At 39.5% G+C, this 17,941-nt stretch overlaps 1 protein-coding gene across 2 annotated transcripts in view; it reads right to left on the bottom strand.

Annotated features, from left to right (window-relative positions):
• Positions 1 to 17,941, bottom strand: part of TBL1X (transducin beta like 1 X-linked) — a 191,870-nt gene that overhangs the window by 136,614 nt on the left and 37,315 nt on the right. For both annotated transcript variants that reach the window (XM_066176796.1, XM_066176797.1), the window contains exon 2: positions 381 to 453. The gene's annotated coding sequence lies outside the window, so the exon portion shown is untranslated. The remainder of the gene's footprint in view (positions 1 to 380; positions 454 to 17,941) is intronic.

Here is a 17,941-nt window from a genome sequence, read left to right as displayed (position 1 = left end):
CTTCAGTTCTGCTGAGTCTCAGTGCCTTACTACGATTACAAACCAGCAAGACCAAGTTAAGCTTTAAGAAACTCAGACATTAGTCTGAAGATAAATAACTGAAAAAGCAAAACATCAAAATACCAAGAAATCCTGCTTGTAAGCTATGTTTCATTCTGTGAAGACTGCCAGAGTACCAATGAAAAGAAAACGTACCACAAAGCACTGAAGGCTCTGTACTACATTCCCTCCCTTGCAGGTAGCCCTACTATTTCTGGTGTCTGTCAGTTCAAGAGCCAAAGTATTGTCTAAAGTTACAAACGCAATTAGGCATGGAGATGCTGAAAAATGTTTCAGTTTTAACATTTTGTAAAGCTGATTTCCACTAAGTATTCACTTACTCAGGTGCAAGAACAGTCAAGGTCCCCAGTTTCCCCCAGATTCTCCCTTCAGGCCAGTCTTATCCTTAGGTACCTGTGCACAATTAAAAAAAAAATTAATTAACATTACTCCTCGTAAGTTCATCTCTTGATTATATCAACTTTTTAGGCCCATATTTAATAATTCTTATATCCAGCTTTTCTCACAGGATTATTTCCCATCAAAATGGTTAACAGTAGCAAACTCAAAGCTGTTTTCCCCATGTAAAAAAACCTGGGTTTTATTAGACCAGTATAAATATATATTTATATATTTATATATTTACTATGATCCTAAATGAAAGAGTTTTCTGTAAGAAAACTCATGCAAATTCAACCTAATAGATGGTGGGATTGCATGATTTAGGTATATTTCATCACTTGTTTTTAGCAGTACAAACAGAGAGCACACAGTTAAGCTTTTGTTAGCCACGTATTTAAGTCACCTTAAGGCTGTTAATATGTGACAAGCAAATCCTACATATTCAATTACTGTTTTAAAAATTGAAAGAAGGTTCGTGTACAGGTGCACTGTCACTCAGTTAAGGAGCTCAAAAAAAAATAGTTATTCTTTCTCCTGGAAATAGTATGAATTAAAGAAACATTTTAAAAATGTGCCATTCAACCATATGGAACCAATTTCTGCAGACATATGGAGCTCCAATTAAATAAGTGTGGCTTTGCTGACACAAAAGTCCACCTGCACATATTCAAATTTTCCAGAATTAGACCATCTAATTTAGAGCAGTCCATTTAGCAGTGACAGAGGAGAAAAGCAATGTATTTGATACGACACAACCCCTGTAACCAGTCTCCTTAAATAGCAATTGCAGCCTTACTTTTGACCATGGTCAGGATATAATCAGATAAGACTGAATTAGTTCCCATAAAATACAGCTCCAATTACATCAGATCAGAAGAAAGTAATTTTTCGTCTTCTCCATTATGCAAGTAAATATATAATTGGAAAATAAAGCAAGGTACGATTTTTCAAAGAAAATTTTACCAGAAGTCAACAGAAATTAAAAAACTGACTATAGCCATACTTCCTAGATTTTCCCAGGCTTTTTGCACATCTTTTCCCAGAATAAATGTACGGAAAGCATGCCATTTAAAGAAACAGAAGTCAACAAGCTATATATAAACAACATCCTAAATAAAATAAGACAGGTATCCAATGATGTGGGAACTACGGAAAGTAGCAAATTTTTAAGGTAAGCTCTTCAGAAGTTTTTTTTCTTTTTTTTTTTTTTTCCCCCCAAGGTTTTGCAGTCAATTGGGCACCCTTATTCAAATCTAGCTTGACTGACTTTCTATTAGGTGTTAATGCACAATTTTTTTCCACAGGACCCCAACCTCATTCAGTGAATACGGCAGCTAGAAGAGAGTAGTGAATCTACCCAGTGGCTGCATTCCATATGGTCACAACACAACTCCACACGCTTACTGCTCCAGGTTATTCTCTGCTGTTCCAGAACAGCACTCTGAGGACAGAAATGCCCGTTCCTGGACAGAGCTCCCCTTTGGCGCTGTCAGGTAACAACAGATCCCTGCCAGGGGTGTCATATGATCCCAGAGACAAGAAAACTTAGAATCAGGAGCATTGCAAACTTTAGTGTTCAACCAGGTTCCTCAAACTAATTTTTCAGAGTATTTAGCTTTCTATAATACCTTAACTGACTTCTGGGAGAAGCTGTGTCCACCTAGTTTCCTAGTTAGGGTGACACGTCTCCCCTCACTTGTGAGCTGCCCCATTCACTATCTGTCTTAGGGTTTCTACAACAAATAAAAGCACGTTTCCAGAGACCTGTCTTCATACACATCTGTTCCTCTTGGAAAGACCATACAATTCTGAGACCACAGAATTTAAAACTGTATCATAATGCAAATGTCCAGGGGAGCTCAGTTAACGTATTTTAGACAATCTTAATTCTGCACCTTCCCAGCTTTGCAGGACTTGCTCTTTGTAGCTCTTTACTCAAGGCAGCTTTCTGAGCTTGGTTTTTTTAAGACTATCGCCATGGAAAAGGAGAAGCTCCATCTTGCTCAACACAGATATATTCAGTGTCCCTCAAAACCTGGCCACTTATCATCCAAGCCTTATTACTGCCAATCCTGTGGACATGCGCTAGTGTCCCTATGCATATCCACTCTTGTCTTTAGGCTCAGTTTCCTATTTGGGATCCCTGCCTCCCTGCCTCTTTTCAGTGGCCACTTCATTCTCAACAACTTCATTACCCGATATATTGCTCCCATGCCACAAACAGAGTCCCATTAGCTCCCAGCTCTCCTATACTAGCATGCCTTTTAATCTCTCAGCTTTCTGCACCCTTCCCAGATCTGTTCATTTTTCCATATCACTTTTCACCTTCCAATATTTTTCCCATTTCTTTACTCCCCCACTCACTTCCTGTGCTTCCCTCTTGCCCTGGCAGTTTCCAAATTTCTTCTCAACAACTCACTCCACGTGTTTTCCTGGTTCCTACGCAGTCTTTGTGATTAGCATGCCATAGCCATGGCTGCTACGCTTTGTGCAGCACTCTCTTCTAATGATGGGTGGTAAAGAGATCTGTACAAGGGCTAATGAGCAGGAACACTTAATTTCAAAATCCCAGAAGAACTGGGGCAGAAGAAAAGCCAAACCAGTAGTGCAGAAATAGAATTTTAGGCATTTAAACACCTCACTAGAGACACCTATATATTTAGATGTCGAGGTAGCTGTATGAAGGCTTTGTGAACTGTAGCTACTTCCGTCCTGCTACTAGATTAACAGCATCCACTCATTTAAATTTAAAAACAAAATCCTTCTCCAATGAACCAAAATAAAGTCACTTGGAGTCTAAATCTCAACCTAAACTCTAGCTACTTCTCAGTTAACAGCAAGTTACTCATACTTTTTTAAACCATTTTTTCCCAAGAGAAAACAGCCCTTGATTCAGTCAAATATAGTAAGTATTGTGGGGGAGAGGAAAAAGGGGTTTTAATTAAAAACAGGGTTTTCTTGGCACTATTTACCAAGGATAAGTGTTCTTATCTTTATTCTACAGAAGAAAGTAGATTGTACCATACCTTCATCTATTTTTGCCAGAAAGTACAAGCTAACCAAAGACATCTTCCTATTCTGTCTCAAACTTCCCTGCCTTTGGTGTGTGGGTGGGTTAAGAATGCTCAGGCTGGATTTAAGGTGATTTTATAAAATCATAAAATACCAGGTTGGAAGTGACCTCTTGAATCATCTGATCCAACCTTCCATGGCAATAAGCACAGTCTAGGTAAGATGGCCCAGTGCCCTGTCCAGACAAATCTTTAGAAGTGTCCAATGCTGAGGAATCCACAGCTTCCCTGGGGATATTTTTCCAACAGTTGATTGTTCCTATTGTGAAAAAATTTCCTCTTGTGTTCAATCACATCTCACCAAGAGTAATTTTTAAGCACTACTCTTCATCTTTTCCATGGGACTCCTTGTAAAAAAGAAGTCTCCACCATCTTTGTAGCCACTAAGCCTTCTCTGCACAAGACTGGACAAACTCCATTCTCTCAGCCTTTCCTCACATGGCAGGTTCCCAGTCCTTTGATCATCTTTGTGCCCGTTCTCTGGACCCTCTCCAGCCTGTCCACATGTTTTTGCACAGCAGGGGCCACAAGTGAACACAGCACTCCAGGTGTGGCCAGGCAAACACTGAGCAGAGTGGGACAATGACTTTTAACTTATCTCTGCTGGTGGTTCCCTTGTTGATGCAGCCCAGCATCCCGCTGGCTTTCCTGGCCACAGCAGCACACTGTTCTCTCACATGGAACTCGCTGTCCGCCACAACACCCATGTCCCTTTCCATGGAGCTGCCTCCCAGCTGGGTTATGGACAGATCCCTGCTATACTACTACCACTACTGTATTACTGCAGCTGTGGCCATTTAATGAGAGCATACTTTACTAAATGAGTACAGATGAATGATTCAGTACCAGAAGTTTTTTGCTGAAGAGAAATTTCTATTATGTCTTGATTCTTCCAACATTGAATCTAAAAAGAAAATATATCTCCCTGATTTAACTGAAAAAAATCCCATAGAATAGTTACTTTTTAATATTTAAATAGCAAATTATCAAAATATTTAGGTACACTACAACATAACCTTCCAACAACCTTTTTGTATGTCCAACATATAAAAATTAAGTATAAATGCAGTATCATTAATGAACACAGTATTTACAAATAAATCACTCATTCCTCTGTTGAGCCACACTTTAAGTACACTTTAATGCTGAAAGTGGTACCTAATTACCTTTATTTGATCCCAAATGCAACAGGGAAATAAAAATGTTCAAAATATTTGGATCTCGCTGATAAGCACTCAACATTGAAAGGTATGTGTTAGGATAATGTAAGATGGTCCTTATTCTTATTTCTTCGGAAGAGGTCTCAAACAGTCACATGAATATATTTAATTCATACAACTGCTTGTTCTCCCACTTCCTGCTAGTGTTGAGGACAGAAGGAGATTTAGTTATCCTGACTCCCATCTCCAGTATTGCCTGACCCAGAAAATTCACCACTGTCACTTCCCATGGAGAAAGGACAGTCAATATGAATCATGCTCTGGGAACTGGGCTTCAAAAACCTAACTAATGCAATGACTACAACTCATACAAAAGCCAATTATCACTTGTGATCTGAGGCATTATTCCAAAGTTGGCACTCTGAGTATCCTATTAATCAGTATCTTCAAATGGGTTTGCTAGCTAGGATAACAGGAAATTAATAACACAGCTATTAGTAGTAGATTGATTTTAAATTAAATAAAGAATTTTAAAAAAACCAACACATACACACATGAAACCCCTCAAAATACAAAAAAATCACTGGTAAACTGATCAAAAAGCCATAGAACAACTGTAAGTATTTACCTCCTTTTATTTTAGGAAATCTTTCTGCTGTCTTTTTTCCCTTCCTCACAAGTTCCTGGCATCCCTTGTACCATGATGTTTATATTCTAGTTTCCATCACCAGTGACATGAAAAATACACTTAGTTCACCCACACATATGTCCTTGCGAGAAAGGTGGAGAGAATAATTTACAAAATAAGGTCCATCATTTTCCCCCAAAAAACACAGGTATGAAGACAAGAATCACCCCTTTTCCCACCTCGTCACAATCAAAAGTGCCTGTGTCGCCCCACAGCCTGCAAGAAGAAGGAAAAGAAGGATTCTTACCATCTAAGGGTTGCCTGACATGGAAAATTTACCAGTGTAATGGTGACAGAATCATACTATGAACTAGTTTAAATCTTCCATGAATGGGTCTGGTGGGGAGGGTTTGGCAATAAAAAGGTTTTTTGTTTAACGATCTTCATCCAAAAGAATCCCGGCTCACCTCAGAACATCTCTCTAGAACAAGGGGATTTTAGCACGATCACTACAGCTGTTATAGTCTGGCTGGTGCTAGTTAATTTGGTCACACAGGTAAGTCCTAGAACATTACAGCAAACAAGTGATCTGGGATTATACTTTATACAGCCTAAAGCCAATACAGTTAACATTTCTCTGATCCTTGAGTTTCACACTTCAGAGAGCTGAGGGAGAGAGGAGGTGTTGATACTTTCAGGAACCACTAATTACAGGAATTCATCGTGAAGGGGAATTGCTAGAAAGTAATAGAGATGTTTAAATATAAACAGTGCAGTTGCTGTCACACAATCATCCATGAAAGGTTTCAGTGCATTCTTCCACCCAGATTGATGACCTGTACGGTGCTGAACAGGAAAGAAATTTACCACAGTATAAGTCCCTTCAATTAAAACATAATCCCTAGCACATTTTTTGTGTTTGATCTCAAAGTAAATTGTAAGTCATATCCATTTTAACAGTTTAATGTAAATGCTATGGCCAGAATTTTTGAAGGATTTGCTATTACATTTAGTCAGCCAAGTAGAAGTACAGTTCATTTTTGAAAGAGAATTCATCCTGAATGGGAGCTACTGCTTTCTTATGGTAAAAAATAAAAGTGACATTCAACTGGCCTCAATTATAACATTAATGATCTACTCAAAGCTATTTGTCTCCTTTTGAAATATGTGTAAAATCACATGGCAAGCTACTAGCAGAAGCGGGAACAATGTCCTATTTTACTAGTTCTCTTTCTTGAGAGTGCATCACTGCCTAACAAGGTATGTTACAAAGATCCAGGCTTACATTATAGCCATTCCCTAAGATTTTTTTTAAGCAACCATAGTCACATAAAGCATAGAGCCTTTTCACAGCCAACTGAATGTTTGGTGGTGGCCTGAGCCTATCAACACCAGGATGTTATATCTTACTTTCTCTTTAAATCCTGTCCGGAATAAAATCTAGAAAGCTGTAGCCCATCCTTTATCAGCCACTTTTTCACTTACTAATTTAAGAAAAACACTTCCTCCTGTTGCACACTTACCAGGAAGCAGCTATGCCATGAATATGTTATAAACACTATGCTCTCTCAGGCTGCACAGCTTTCTGAAAAAACCAAGACAACCTAATGGAAGCACTTCTTTTTATCATTCTTTGCCTTCTGCCCACATCCTCGTTCCTTAATTCAATACCAAATTTAGAGCTTTTAAAAGAATTTCACATCTCATCTTGCTTCTGTAGCTCCCCCCCAGTCATTGATGATATGCTGATCTCCCTGCGAGTCTGCTTTCTCACAGAAAGGCCAAAAATGCAAGGGCAGAGTGATAACCGAACTGCAAGACATCACTTACTGAGAGCAGTTCTTCTGGGTCACAGGCGGTGACAAATGACTGAGAAACTTCTCCACACCAAACAATAACATATGAGTAGCAGAAAGAATGCTACACCTCCTCTGGATCACCAGCCCAGCAGCTCAGTGTGCTTCAGCACAGTTCAGAGACACAGGACAATCCTTTCGGGATGAACGGGCAACTGCAGGCAACCACACCATGAATGTTCAGTTCTGCAGTTTCCATTGTGTATCTGCTCCATGTGTGCTAAACCCCACAAAATGCTTCTCAATACTTTACAAAAGGCAAAACAACTATAGGAAAGGCTACAATTATACTAAAGTTTTACAACTTGCTATTTTCTATGTCTTTGCAATAGCTGCATGTTTTTAGTAATTGCTAAGTAGCAACTTCTAAATGATCACGATAAGTGGACCACGTTTAACACAACATAAAAGGAATAAAAATATCTATCATATGTTCTCTTTCCTGAGGGGACCCATTCATTCCTGACCCCAGATCTAGTAATTGGTTCCATGATGAATGTTAGAAGGTGGGGGCTAGAACAGGGGACAAGTAAAATACGTTGTTATTAAAGAGTTATTAAAGGGTTCGGAAGAAGAGCAGAAAAAAGCATGCTTCTCTTATCCACTAGCAACCACTAGAAAGACTGAAGCATGTTGTTAGTGCCAAATAAATATAATCAAAACAAACAGTTACCGTCTCCCTTCAGACCCCTTGGAGAACTCAATACTTCAAATCCAAAGACTCAGCTCATAACTTAACTTTCTACTGTCATTCCAGAATAAATCTCCTGCGCAGCTTATTAAACTGTCTTTGCACCTGCTCCAATCTAATTCCATCTTTCTGTTCACTGCAAAGGAGGATCATCGGACACAGTATTACAAATGAGGTCTCAGGAAGGCTTTACAAAATGCTGTTAGCATTTCTCTCTCTCTCTCCAAAAATATCATGTCTAATGCATCGAAGAAGCACATTAGACTCTTTCACAGCAGCATCATACTGGTGGCTTAGAGCCATTTTAGTGGCATTATCACAGCACTTTACCTAATTCAGACTGCTACAACCATTAAATCATCTACACAACCTCCTATGATGTTAACAGATGTTCTTCTCGTTTTAGATATTTGCATATTGAGATAAGTGTGACCTGTCTCAGACGAGGCACTGAGGGCTTGCAGAGCTGAATTAGCAACTGACACTTTCAGATTCTTAATCCGAAGTATACACCCCTGAACTTCAGCAGCAAGCAGATGAACTACACAATGCACGGTAACAAACATGCCTGATACTCCACACCAAATGCCTGTGCTTGCACTCAAAAATCATTTCTAAATGGATGGTCCTACATGGCCACTTGCCTACAATGTAATTACATCAGCCTGCTGAGGAGGCACACAGAAGATACCCAGAAAGGCCAAATCTCTACCCACTTTGTCTCTCTGTTCTCAGCCTGCACTGAAACTGCCTTTTTGTGGCAATTCCATCCAGACAAGTCACTAGGTGCTAGGCCACCTCCACTCACACAGATGCGCTCTTAGCTGCCAGAGCAAATGCTGCTCAGTGATAACCACATCTACAGAAGCTCACATCAACACTGACATATTCTCCTGAAAAACGTTTTCAGGATTCTGAGTTTATAATTCAAATGCTCTGTTTGTTCAAAAGTTTACATCATACAAGAAGTGACAGTCTCCTGGTTTCACAAGAAAAAGGCACAAAAAATTAAAAAATGCAGGAGCACAAATTCAAAGAATCATGATGGACAAAGGGGCTGGTACCAAACAGCTTAGTGGTCCCTACACAAGTCAGTATATTGTAGCTACTCACATCATGGTGTCAGTTTCACTATTACAATCAAATACTCTCAGCAAAAACCTATCTTTGTGGAAAGTTTACCCAAAACACGAACATTACTAGAACTAGACAAAACAAGAACTACTTCCCCATAATGCTCAGGATCTCTTAATTGCCAAGAAATGCCATGAATGTTTTGCAGTCGCATTCCAGAAAGTACTTTTTCTACCAAGCAACTCGCAGAGTCAGAACTGTCCTGAGAGCTAAGGACATGGGAGTTTATTTCTATAAATAAAGAAGCATTCTAGTCAAGCAGAACACTACCTTCTCAGAAAATAAATATCCTAGCTACACTCAAACTTGGTTTCTCTTTTTCACTTATTATCACATATATACCTCAACCATTTCCTGTTTAGATCCAACTTCACAGATTAACCCACTACTGGTACTGGAAAAAGCTCACAAATAACTAAGGCAGACAGGATAACTTCTGCTAATTGCCCATGGTGTAGAATTACATGTTAGTAAAATGAAATACTGCAGCTGTGCACTACCTCAGAGAAATTTGTAGACAACTCACTACATCACTTCCACAGATGAAATACGTACCTTCTAGATATTTATGTTTTCAGAGCACTTTCACACATCGCTGAAGGAAGGTATGGACCAGAAACAACTGGATTGGCATGACCCAGCATGTTACTGCTGGCCAGCTCCGCTGAGTCAGCTACAGGAAGAGGTAGATACTCTTCATAGCTACGTCACTGCCCAGCAGTGAGGGGAAAACCTGTCCATGCTGGCTAAAGTTTTATTTTATAACAGAAGGGATGAATACCCATCCTGCACCCAGTTCTCCCAAGGCTGATCACGACCGATCTCATACAAAACTGCAGCAGCACTCAGCATTTTATTAAACTGCATTAGTGCAAGTCCCAACTTGCAAAGATGGTTTTCTGTCCTCTATGCTCATTAGCAGGATCTCAAGGTATCAGTTTGGCCCTTTGGTCTTTAATAATGGAAAAGGTTATGCTTTCCTGAAACTGCAGATATATATATCAGGCACATTTCTGGTGAGGTTCCCAGTCTATGACACCTGGAATATAAAATACACATACTTATGACTGAGTGCATGCTTGACTTACACTGACAAAAAGTAAGTAATCTGAAAACCAGCTATTTCCTGCTGTCTGCAGTTGGGATCTATGTACATCATATTTATATATCAAAATTTCAGTATCTATACAACAGAAGTGTACTTTTTACTTCTAATATGGAATCTCCATTCAGAGAACAAGCAGAATCCAGAAGAATTCAAAATTTACTTCTATTTGAACACAAATGTATGTACCTCTTACAAAGTCCCACCAGTAATATCCACTCACATTCCATTTCCCAAATGACTGGAAAATACATTTGTCAAGATACATTTGCAAAGAAGGCATACAGTTTGCATGTATACAAACAGATACTGAAATCTGTATGTATATTTACAAAAAAGAAGCATTGCAGTTTGCAAGCAAAAATGAGCAGGCAGCGTTTCAAACTGACAGTGTGATATGGTGTTATCAAGGAAGGACAAGAATCACAGTGATTTACAGTAAATTACTTTTACTGGCCAGGGATAACACACTGTTATGAGAATACATTACAGAAGTTTGCATTGCTGCCTTATGGTGCTTGATCTTTCAATTAATGTCTCAAGAACACTGAATTATCTCTATCTGAGCAGTGTTTTTGATGTTAGCATGAAAGAAAGGTTTTTCAAACCACAACACACTTGGACAAATTCTCATCAACACTTCCATTTCTAGTCACTAGGTCCCACTCATTCCTTCCGACTAACCTTGCAACTTTACTTTTTAATCTTTATGTTGAAATTATCAAAAGAAAAAAAAAAAAAAGCATAATCCAAACACAGAGCCTATGCCTAGGTTAGCCAGCCTAATGCCCTTCAAATCCAGGTAATCTAAAGCTTCTAACTTTATCTACAGCACACTCCTTTGTAACACTGAAAAGTATCTTTCACTTAATGCATTTAGTAAATGCAGCATGTATATATATGTATGAAAATATAGATCTGACACAGGATAAGGTCTCAGCATATGCAGATGTCAGGTGGGCTAATAACCTGCAAACCAGAAACAATACAGTGTATTTAACAGCCATAAAAAGGAAGAAAGAAACTACAGGAGGATCACTCAAAAATTTTATGAGTGGTGTTTTACCAGGTTTGCTTTGATAAATTTACAGTAAACTTAAATTTATTTAGAAAATCAAAAGCAAAACACAGAAGACCAAAATTACTTCCTTCAGTTTCCTCTCTTGAATTTTGCATCAAAGCAGCAGCACAACAATTAAAATTTCCAAATACTACTCATTCCACAAAGACCACTGAAGTTCTCCCCACACAAAGTAACCAGCTGGCCACTCAGACACTGAGCGGTGGACTATCAGATAGATCTCCCACCATTTTTAGGACATTCATGACATCCTAGTGGAATGTATTTTCAAGTAAATTAACCACAGAATGGTTAAGGTTGGAAGGGACCACTGGTAGGGACATCTGATCCAACAGGATGGTGTTCAGATGGCTCTTCAATATCTCCCATGAGGGAGACTCCAAACCTCTCTGGGCAACCTATTTCAGTGTTTGGTCACTCGCACAGTAAAGAAGTTCTTCCTCATGTTCAGGTGGAACTTCCGGTGCATCAGATTCTGACCATTGCTTCTTGTCCTACTGCCTGGCACACCAAGCAGAGCCTGGCTTTGTTCTTTTGACACCTCCCTGCAGATACTGATAGACATTGTTTAGGCCCCCTCTCAACTGTCTCTCCTCAAGGCTGAACAGGTCCAACTCCCTCAGCCTGTCCTCCTAAGAGTCTCCAGCCTCTTAACCATCTTTATTACGCTCCACTGGACCTGCTCCAGGAGCTCCATGTCTCTCTTGCCCTGAGGAGCCCAGAACTGGACACAGCACTCCAGATGTGCCACTCCAGGGCTGAGCAGAGGGGCAGGATCACCCCCCTGCTGGCAATGCTCCTCCTAATGTCTCCCAGGATCCCACTGGCCTTCCTGGCCATCAGGGCACACTGCTGGCTCATGGACAGCTTGTTGTTCACCAGGACCCACAGGTCCTTCTCCACAGAGCTGCTTTACACGTTGGCCTCTACCCTGTTCTGGTGCAGAGGATTGTTCCTCCCCAGGTGTAGGACCCTGCCTTTCTTTGATGAATTTCAGGCAGCTCTTCCCTGTCCATCTCTCCACCCCGTCAAGGTCCTTCTGAAGGGCTCAGCACTCTGGGGTACCGGCCACTCCTCCCAGCTTTGTGCCCTCAGTGAACCTGCTGAGGAGACATCTACCCCGTCATCCAAGTCACTGATGAACTGCTAATTACAGCGAGGCACCACTGGTTCCAGGTTGTCACAGATGACATGTGGTAAGGCTGCCCAAATCCAGAGTTTGGAACCAAACCACGCTGAACCTCTACACTAAGCCGACTCAGTCTTGTTCCTGCGAACACTTTACGGCTGAGTACAAGGAAATACACTCAAAGTACAGGGGATTCTCCACAGACCAGAGTACCCCATATTTAGCACAGGAAGTTGGTTGTTGAGATATGAAGTTACAGCTTTGTTGAAAGATCTGTAGAAATATTTGCATTACTTAGAAACTGAGCAACTCCTAGTATGAATTGGATGAACCTAAATACCTGATAACTTTACAGAGCCAAATGGTGTCAAGTATTAAACTAGGCTAATGCCATTAAAAGCAAAAAGTATCAGTGTGGAAGAAAAAACATTATGGTAATACAATTTTATATTATTCCTGCAGGACCTACTGATGAAGAAATTATTATTTTTTTAAAGGTAATATAATAGGTATTTTAATCTATGTATATTTTATTTAATAGACTCCATTAAACTGCCTCATCAAAGCCTCTGAAAATTGGTCTAGATACAAGAAGAGGTGTATTCTGCATAGTAAGACCTCTGAGAAAGGCTTTTAAAAAGAACACTTAGGAGCATTCTTACTTTCTCTGATAAGATACATGGGAGTGCTTTCACTGAAGTAATTCTTTATATAAAGACAAAAAATATTTTAAAGATAATTGTCAGACACCTTCACACTTCTAAAAGCCAATGATTCCACTCAAGGATTTCTTACTACATGCAGTGAACCACCGTTCACCTCAGCAATCTCCATGCTAGTAAAAATCCTTATCTGAGAAAATTTCTCGCGTGTTTTAGTGTTTGCAGGATTAGATTTTTGGTTTGCAGCTACCTGACATATGAGTCAAATATCTATTAAAAAAAAAGGGAGAAAAAAAAAAGGCCAGAAAAGATAACGTTATCTACTTAGAGCAATAGGAAAATAATGGAAGATACTAATATTTACTTCAAGACCTCTACACCTTCCTGATGATCAAGCATGCTAAATAAAAGTTCACATCCCAAATATCCTAAACATCTATAAACAACAGAACAACCCATGCTATCTGAAAGAGCTATGACTCCATGCAGTAACAGTAAAACATTTCTTACAGCTATTAAGTTCACTGAAAATCTTGGTAAATAACTTGAGATACCCCTAGGGAGAGTTTAAAAGGAGAGACTTTCAATTTCCCTGAAACATCACCTGTACCAGTGACCAGCAGTCAGACACTGCTCAGAGTCAATTCCACCCAGTCCAGTACTGAGTCAAGATTAGTTCACCGTAGTAGCAAAACAGAGTAAGAAAATGAGTCAATGTATTGTTTTGGGGTACACCCTGTTGAGATCAGGAAAGGCAAATATGAGAGAGCAGAATGACTCCACTCTAAATTACAGCAGGATACCCACACATTTCAACATACCCAGAACACTGAAATTTTTCAAGGGAAATGTACTGAAGTAAAAGCAATCACCAGTGATGTGACGGTCTTTCCACTTAATTATTCTTTCAAAACTTTTAAAAATTTTAGAGCACTATTTTACTACCTTTACTTCCAGCTTTGGATGCTCATCTTATAAGTTCCATCCTTTCAAAGACAAAGGAAGCAAGGAAAGTGCTTAGAAAAAGGGTAAGACAGAAATTAAAGTTAAGGGTCTAAGTAGTCTATCCCGTTAAGTTCAAGGAAATTAAATATTTTTTTTCTATCTTCAGCCATTTTAATTTTTGCAGCAAGTATTTTTGCATGTTGTCAAAACAGCCCTTATCAAAATATTTGCAGTCTTAACAGTCATGTTGACCCTGTGCAGTCTGAAGGAAAGAAGGGGTGACTTGACTTCTCTGCAACACAAAAGACAAGACTCTAACTATGCCTGCAAAAGTCAAATGAAAGACAAAAAAGTATAACTAGTTTTGAAATAATAAGGTGATCTTCTTCACCTCAAAGAAGGTGCTTGCATTGTGGTTAAGATCTTACTGGGCAAATAGAAATGGAGAATTCCCCATGATTTCTTATGCTCAGCTTTCCACACATTTCTGTCAGTACTGCATAAAGTCTTTGCTAAATCCCTCTCCAGAGCTGGTGCATAACTCCACTGACTTCAGCACTCACTGTGGCCACCAGTAAAGGAGAACTCTTGGAATGAGTCACAGTTTATCCTCTGACCTACTCTGACAGCAGGTGGTTGAGCCCTGCAAAGCACTGAATGAACTGCCATTCATTACCTAGCAGCTCTTCAGAACAGAAGTACAGCCCAGGAAAGTATCTGGAGAGAAAATGCAGATTCAGTCCCAATGGTCAAGAACTAAGAACCAAAAGTTTACCAAGAAAGGCAACCTCATAGAAAAAAAAAAAAGTGGTATTTTTAACATTATAAATGAAATGAGCACTGCTTTACATATTTCAGTGACATTGTTGATCAAGATATGGTATGTGTTTATACGAAACCAGTCTAATCCCAAATGGAAAGGGAAACGTGAGGTACCTGTAAACATCATTAACTCTACAGGCTGCAGCATAATCATTATAGACTTCATAAAAGTGATAGTGATTCTGACCAAAAGAGCTTTTGTTTCTGGATCAGGCCAAGGTAAGAGCAGATCTTTGTCTCACAGCAACATTAATATTGCATGTGCATTCCTGTATTTAGCCATCTTATGCAATAGAGATTAAAAGAAGCAGGTAAACATTGTCCGTAAAAGAGTAATTTTCTTGACCGTGGCATAAAAATAAACCAAAAGATTCCATAGTGGAGAAGAGGAGGAAATGAGTTTTCCTCTTCCAATCATTTAATCCTTTTTTCTTTCTTTTCCTAGTACAAGCTTTGACAAAGCCACTATCCCATCACTCTGAGTGCAGGCTCTCAGTTGTTTTGGTAGTGAAGTATATGCAAAGGGTTCAGGGAATCTTGGGAACTGAAACACACACATGAGGTTTTTCCACCTATCTTCTCTAATTATTAACTATCAATGAACCAACAGCACACAATTTGAGAACAGCGAGAACCTACAGAATATACACACCCCACCTCCCTGAAGTGAAGGAGGGATACCGAAATGGCCAACCACCCAGGACTGAAATTAAATATGACCTCATCCTGAGTTGAAATAACATATAACGGACAGATGTTTCAGGCAAGTAGGCAGCTGGAAACTATTCTACCTGCAAGATGATCCTGGCTACAGCCCAGGAACACTCACCTTTAACAAACCAACAAGGCAGCCTTCTCCTACTCCGGCATTCTCCAGGAGTGGAGATGGAAATATGTGGAAGCCAGAGCAGAGAGCCCCCATGGCACCAATACGGCCCTGTCTAAGAAACACATCTTGTGTCTATAAATTAAAGCGAACCTTAGGCCACCATGAACTACAATTACTAAAGACACTGCACAAGAGGAGTTTGCTACCTGGATCCTGACTATCCACATGGTACATCTGCTGCTCCAGTCAGGTATCTGCTGCTCCTGTCAGTGGCAGGACAATGCCATACATCAATCACACTCATTTTAAAATACTTGAAAGAAAGATGCTTATCATGAGCTACAACTAATTTGAAAAATATGTATTCAAATGAGTGAAATTTACATTTCAAAATAAAGGTAATAAAACCACATTTCTTTTTAGAAAGCCAACAAGTGAAGAAGTAGCATGTCTCCCAATTTTAATTTTCAGTTTCACTACATGATACTGGGAAGTCCTGATTTAGTTGTAAAAATGCTGCTGTCAGATCTTGGTTTGGTAACTGATGCAAGCTTGCTTGTGTACAGACAGCAACCTATCTTAGATCCCTCCATAGACCAAAAATAATTCTTCCTTTATTTGCTTCTTTGTACTTCACCAATTTTCCATTTGCTAGTGCTGACCCAGCGTGGGGATGTTTTATTCTGGGGTGACATTCTGGTTCCTACATCACAGATAGTTTCCCTTTGGACCAATAACCCCGAGGAGGGACTGCCGCAGTTCAGCAACCACGATCTCCCTATGGCTCCAGAGGGAAAGGTTACATTAAGTATGCCCATATTTCTGTGAGCAAGCAGCAGAATGTGCTTGTCCATATGTCATAATCCTGGAGGCCAACTGCACTCACAAAAGCTCCAGCACTTTCAGCGGGTGTCCCCTCTGTGGAAATTAAGGTGAAAGAGCTGGTGCCTGTGAAGTTCCCATCTAACACAGGTCAGGAGGTATATGAACCCAGCTTCTACCTCACAGCTTGGAAGTACTCCTGGGTCCACTGCATCATTGCAGGAATTTCCTTTATGGGAAATGCTTAAGTGCTCTATTTACTCATAGTTTCACTCCTGTTTTCTCCCCAAATACCCTTCTGTTTTTTGGTCTAGCTTCCTAATCGCACCCTTTAATCCATCCCTTTGGTTTCCTGTTCCTTGCCTATAGGTGCAATTATTCCTGATCACTGCTTTTAGCTTCCCTCAAAAGCACATATTTCAAGTACGCATCACTGAAAATCTGATTTGCTGAAGAAGCAGCCCTTTTCAGTCACTGAAATCCTGTTCCAAAACTGATCAGTTGCATCATTATCAGTGATAAGAAGCCAAAACCTGGAATGGGATGGGGAGGAGGAGGAATTTTTCTAGAAGAGAAAACTCAACACACTTGTTTTTAACGTTTTCATCTAGAGATGACTGAAAATGCATCGTGCCCAAGGGCATCTGATAGCAGGTCAATTAGCTCTCTGCACTGTCTCCATTTCAGTGTCTCATTGTCATCCAGCAACAAGATTTTCATCAGAGAAAAATATTGAAAAGTGCCAAGAAACATCTCAGAGCAGAGACTATCAAAGAATTCTTTATGAATGAAAGCTGCTCACAGAAGTAAAGTTGTAAGGTATTCAGATGCCAGGACAGGAGGAGAAAACAGGCACATACTGTGAACACATCCAAGTTAGAAACACTAATTAAAATCACTTCATAAATGCAAATGGATCTACACCATAAACTCTTGAAAGCAAATATGAGTGGCAAAACTCTAATCCAATTATCAGCAGTAACAAAATATACGTATATGCTGCACATTTTCAATGCATCAGACACAAAACCGAATTTTGTAGCCCATCAAATAACAAAAGCCAGGTATCAGCTGTGTAGCTGAAAACTGAAGATAAACAGAGGCTTAACACACACGGATTTGAATTTATCTAGAAAAGTACTTCCCTTGCTTTATCACAACAGTTTGAGAAGCGATAAATATTTAAATATTATTAGCAAAAGCCATTATTTAACTGACAGTTATAAAATCATACTCTGAATGTAAAGTCCTTGAGACAAAGTAATTCTGTTCTAGCATGGCAAATGCTTAGTTACTAGTGAACACAGAGCAACAGCAGAACACTTCACACTTGGCAAAGTTTGAAATAATATTATGCTGCTTCAGTAAGAATCTATAAGTAAAAAATGAGGTATTTAACAAGCTATGCAGGATTTATTACCTTTGAAATGTTACTCTAATTTGCAAGATATAATCGGGTTTCCAAGGAACAATGCTGAAATGTAATAAAGGATCCAGATCTCATTCCTTAGCAACTCCTTCCATTTAATCATAAAAACAAGGTAAATCCAGTTTGCCAAAAATGA

This window comes from Chamaea fasciata, unplaced genomic scaffold (assembly GCF_029207755.1).
Source record: "Chamaea fasciata isolate MVZ Bird 193981 ecotype frontalis unplaced genomic scaffold, bChaFas1.0.hap1 SCAF_2, whole genome shotgun sequence".
Lineage (NCBI taxonomy): Eukaryota > Metazoa > Chordata > Aves > Passeriformes > Sylviidae > Chamaea > Chamaea fasciata.
The sequence above is the reverse complement of the archived record's forward strand: the minus strand, read 5'-3'. Positions and strand labels throughout refer to the sequence as shown.